A 5,960-nucleotide genomic window follows, 5' to 3' on the forward strand; every position below is an offset into this window, starting at 1 on the left:
TGTTACTACCATAGTCTGATTTATTTGTTGGTCAGTAGTCAGATTTTAGAAAAAAAAAACGACTAATATTTAGACTAGGCACGGGTAGGGCTGGGCGTTGTTCTTGAAGAACGATCGTTCTTTCACAAGAACCAACAGAACTATCAAGAACAGTTCCATTGTTCAAAAAAAACGGAATGCAAAGAACAGGTTCTTTAAAATATTGGAACGGAACGGAGAAGAGCGGAATGGCTATTAGCTTAAACGAACGTTTATTATCAGTTCTTATTATCAAAAACGCGTTTTAAGTCAGGAACGCATTTTAAATCAGGAATTTATATTGTATGCTATATCATCTAGAAATAAATAAAAGATATTTTTGATTCGATCACCTGACCCCTACCCCCCCCCTCTAAACCCTCCCCCCGGCCTCCCTTTAGGTTGAAAGAAATTGTTTTCTATAATTTATTTCTATTTCTTTTTGATATTANTTCTAGGTTCTAGGTTCTAGGTTCTAGGGTCTAGGTTCTAGGTTCTAGGTTCTAGGTTCTAGGTTCTAGGTTCTAGGTTCTAGGTTCTAGTGTTATGTTTAAACTAGTATAGATTAAACAGGGGGGGCTAACATGGGGGGGAGGGGTAGCACCGGTTTGAGTCGGAAAACCTCCTGGAAACCAGAGATTTTACGAATTCAGGGGGCGCTAAGGCCCCATAGCCCCCCCCCTCTCCTGTGAACGCTCGATCTGAGTATAGACCAGATTTAGGAAAAGTTTCATTGTAAGCAAACAACATTAAGTAAACGATGATTGCCCAACCCCAGCCCTCCTTTCCTGTCCTGGAATTATGGGCTTTGTTTTCAATCTTTGTCGTTTGTTGCTATTCAGGAGATAACTGTCTTAATAATTTTACCCTGAAAACATCTTAGAAAGCAGACACTTCAAACTTTCGATAAAAACACAAATTTGACAAGAAAAATTCATCTTTGCGCTTTATACAAACTACACTATAAGAAACCAAATTTGACGTGAGCGCATCAAATAATAAAGTTTTCCTCATATCGAGCATTTTTTAAGATACTAGCCTTAGAGGGCGCTTCGCGCCCATCTTCTAAATTAATTGTGAACATGTTCTCTTTGTGTACATCGTAAAACAAAACAAAAAATTTTTATAAACTGGGCTTCGTGTCTCTTTTCTAGTAACAGTTTTAGCTTTTATTTAAAAGTGTGGGATTTATAGTGACCATTTTTCTAAAGAAAATCTTATAAACCGTCCCAAAATGGGGACGCACAAAAGTGTGACTTTAGCACACATTATTGATTTATCTTGACCAATCCAGCATCAATCTGAAATCCTTTACGTTTTCAATATAACTCCTCTTATTGAAGAGCTATTGAGAAGAAAATACATGTTTTCAAATGTAATAAAATACATTTTTTTAATCAAAATTAGAAGAGCTCCGAGGTCACAAAGTTGTACCTTCTCCTTCCGCGCCCAGTTTGCAATGGCTTATATCTGTGCAGAAAATGATTAAAGCTTGTCGCCTCTGTTAAGAAAAACAATGTTTTTATTTTTGCTCATTTTCCAATTTGCTCGAGCTTTCCTTGAACACATATAAGATTATTTTAACAGTGGCGGCAGTTTGTAACTGAATTTGTATATTTGAAAACTAGGCCTTTTTCCCGGCATATTTGATAAAACATGTTAACTTCAGCCAGAGAAATTTGTAAGACTTTCTACTGGGTGTCATACGAAACATGACAATAGCAAGACGACCCAAAAGTCGTCTTTGATCATTGAATATATTTTTGACATTCAGCCGTCAATCTAATTCAACATGTATGATTCTTGAAACAAAATAACATTATAATCGTTCGAGTGTTTCTAAATGTGGTCTGCCTTTTCTGTGCTGTCAATATTATTCCGGAGATATTAAGAATTTCGTTTTAAGATCAATTTTGGTAAATAAAACAAAAACTGTCAAAATCTGAATGAAATTCTTTATATCTTGGATATATAATACTGACGGCACAAAAAAATAAAGACAAAATTTTGAAAATGACAGGACACCTTGTACTAAAATCTTCTTAATCTATCTTTATGTGAGAAAAGCTATCCTAATCCCATTTAAAATAGTTTATGCCTTTGATGCTTTTGAAATATTTATCAAGCATAACCACATCGGCAACACGTTGCAAATGTAGATTTTAACTTGTGTATATTTTAAGCCAAGGGGAGTAAACTTTGCAAACATTTTTTGTTTCTTTGGACACTGATTTTCTTCAACTTTTTATGAACGCCACTGTAGTAACTATGTTTTATGTAATGGAAAATTAAAAAATAATTTACTTGGCGATTATTCATTTGAATTAGTTATTAAAATTTTAAACAATTGCTATTAAACTCACTGATTTGGTATTATATTAACCTTTTTTGGTCGCATGTTGCAAAGAAAAATAATGTTTTTTTGTTTAAACTAGTATAGATAAAAACATACAGGGTTACTCACAAATAAAAAGACTTCAGAAAAGACTGTACGAAATATATACTGCTTGTTTCCTTATATTCATAACTTCCTGCAACTGCAAACTCGTTTCTTTCTTTGCTAAATTATTAATTATGCTATTCAAGCTAATTAAGGCAGCTAACATGACCTTGGAATCGTCTTTGTAGACTCATTCCTTGTGGATAACCCTATACAATATATTAGAGGTCGTATAGTTTTGTGAAGCCACCTATATCAGAATCCAAACAAATCAACTCAATATTGACATCAGTTGGTAACTGATGATAGCAATAGGGGTATTAAAATATAACTTAAATAAAATGCAATATTGCTTGTCTGTCTGTCTGTCCGTTTGTATCCAATAAACGTCAAAACAGCTGAATCGACCGGGCCCAAACTTTTTGTGGTACCTCGCGTGATCCTATGGAAGGTTTATTTATGATCAAATTTTCAAAAATTTGCCTTCGTCAAAATTCTATTTTTGAAAATTTTGAAATTACACGAATTGTTTTTTATAAAATATGCGAAATTTTTGTTTGTTTTTGTTTTAAAATGTACACAAAGAGAACATATGATCAGATTAGAAATGGAAGATGGGCGCGAAGCGTCCTAAAAGCCTAGTTGTGTCAATTTTTAGATCTTTATCTAGTTTACAAGTAAGCAGCAATTTAAACATATGTCCTTTATAGTTTACACATACTTCCTTATTTCTAACCATCCTTTATAATAAAATAAAATATAAGTTTTACGATTTTCTTCATTAATACGGTTCTTGTCTGTCTGTCTGGGAGTGTGTTTGTATCCAATAAGCGTTAAAACGGCTGAACCGATCCGGCCCATGAATCTGTTGTGGAACAACACAGTCACATGACCCCGAGGAAGGTTGACAGAATTACAAAGTTCGTCTCTTAAATTGAAATTTTTTTGTAAAATTATGTAAAAAGTAATTTTAAAAAATGTAATTTTTGTTTTATCGAAGAAAAATGTTGATTGCAGATAGATTGAGCAACAATTAAAATGGGAAATAAAAGATGGGCGCAAAGCATAGTGATAGCTCACATATTTTAAAACTATGTATTGAGTGTACATTACAGCGCGCAGTTATATCATATCATATCATGGAGTTATGATTTATATAATAATATGTATCGTCTTATGATAGACAAAAAAGAGAAAACTGTGGATTAAATGTAAAAATCATAGTTTGGTTGCAAATTACTGCATTACCTGTTTAGATAATTAAGCATGTTTTGCAATGATGTTTTCAACTAAACTTGATTTGGAAGGAAGTTCATTTCTATTCGAATCAAATCTTGAAAGATAGGACTATATACACAAGAGGTTAAACTAGCCATTGCAGATTTAATTACTTATGCCGCCAATTTCAAATAAATTGAAACACAGAGGTGGTTAAATTTGGTCTCAGATGTGCAAGAGAAGTAGTGAACTATTCTAAACCAGTTCAACTATGTCTCACTATTTATAAAATCTAAACCGAAGACAAATAATGTATCATAGTTTAATACACTTCTTTTAACATTGTTGAAAAAGTTATCTCAATGTCAAAATTAAGAAAAACATCTCATATTGAGTTTAATTTTTGTATCGTCTGCGTCTGCAAAAAATGACATGTACGCTGTACGCTGTAAGATTCCAAAGTAAAATTATATATAGTAGGCTAATGGCGTATTTAATGATTTGGATAAGAAAAAAGAAGTTTAGAATTGCAGGGAAAAATGAATATAAGGAAACAGACATTATTAATTGCGGACAATCGTCTCTGAAGTTTCATTTTTTGAAGGTAACCCTGTGTATCTAACTAATATAACATCTAATGCAACCCATCAGAGTTGTCCAATTCTAAGTATAAAATTCCAATTCTGTAAATTCAGCCTTTTCAGAAACGTTTTCAGAAACATTCAGAAATATTTTTAGAAAGATTTTTAGAAAAATGTTCAGAAACATTTGAAAATCTTTTAAAATAATTTGTTTCTTTTAACTCAATGTGTTGAATGATATGTTTTGATTAAAAATATTGCATAATTGTAGATTCTAGGTTCCAGGTTCTAGGTTCTAAGTTCGTGGTTCTAGGTCCAAGTTCTAGGTTGTAGGTTCTAGGTTCCAGGTTCTAGGTTCTAGGTTCTAGGTTCTAGGTTCTAGGTTCTATGTTCTAGGTTCTAGGTTCTAGGTTCTAGGTTCTAGGTTCTAGGTTCTAGGTTCTAGGTTCTGGGTTCTAGGTTCTAGGTTCTAGGTTCTAGGTTCTAGGTTCTAGGTTCTAGGTTCCAGGTTCCAGGTTCTATGTTGTAGGTTCTAGGTTCTAGGTTCTAGGTTCTAGGTTCCAGGTTCTATGTTCTAAGTTCTAGGTTCTAGGTTCAAGTTCTAGATTAAGGTTAAGGTTCTAGGTTCCAGGTATAAGGTTCAGGATTTGTCTATCATGATTGTAAAATAATTAATTTTATTCTCCATATATTTGAGGAAGGTATGAGGATGTAAACTAGGTCAGATAATTATCTATTTTGACAGTTTCTTGATGGATCAAATTCATCATGACGAGTAGGGTTTATAAACTGACCGACTGTTTCAATTAAAGGGATAGTTTTCAATATATCAATACAAAATAAGTAAACCTATTTTAAGGACTTTTCTTTGAATATTAATTCTAAAACCACTATTTCTTTAAATACTGTTTGTAAAATCAAATCAGTTTAGCTTTTGCATTCCAACTACTTAAATATTAGTTTGCACATTAAATTTTTATCTCATAATGTATAATTATTCTCACCCTCTTTTAAGTAGGGCTGGACACGTTTCAACTTTTTCTAGCCGTTTCCTTAACAGTTAGTTCCAACTGCTAAAAATAAATTTCAGTTAGCCGTTAATTTTAAAAGTAAGAGCAGAATGTTCGTTCCGTAAACGGCAATTTCCATTTTTAAAATTAGTTAAAACGGTTTATAAACACAGAAGACGACATTTAAAAACATCAAAACACGTAAAATGTTTGATTTCTTATTTAAAAATTTCATGCAGTTTTAATCAGAAAATAACGAAATTTACCGTTTTTAGCTTTTTAGTTAACATTTTTAACCGTTACTATTTTTTTTTCAAAAACTACTAATCGATAACGATTTGAAAAATAAAGGTTTTTGTTGTTTGTTAACGGACTCTTCCGTTAATTTTCGAAAATCTCCGTTTCGTTAACGAAACTATGCCCAGCCCTACTTCTAGGTACTCCCCCTCCCCATTTGCTTAAAAGAAACTCTTCATAATATTAAAACCTTATATATAACCTTTCCTCTAAATAATCTCAACTTTCTTCTAAATAATCCCAAGTTTCCTCTAAATAATCCCAATTTCCCTCTAAATAGTACCTACTTTCCTCTAAATAATCCCAACTTTCCTCTAAATAATCCCAACTTTCCTCTAAATAATCCCAACTTTCCTCTAAGTAATCCCAACTTTTCTCTGAATAGTAACAACTTTC

The sequence above is a fragment of the Eurytemora carolleeae genome, unplaced genomic scaffold, assembly GCF_000591075.1.
Source record: "Eurytemora carolleeae unplaced genomic scaffold, Eaff_2.0 scaffold10, whole genome shotgun sequence".
NCBI lineage: Eukaryota > Metazoa > Arthropoda > Copepoda > Calanoida > Temoridae > Eurytemora > Eurytemora carolleeae.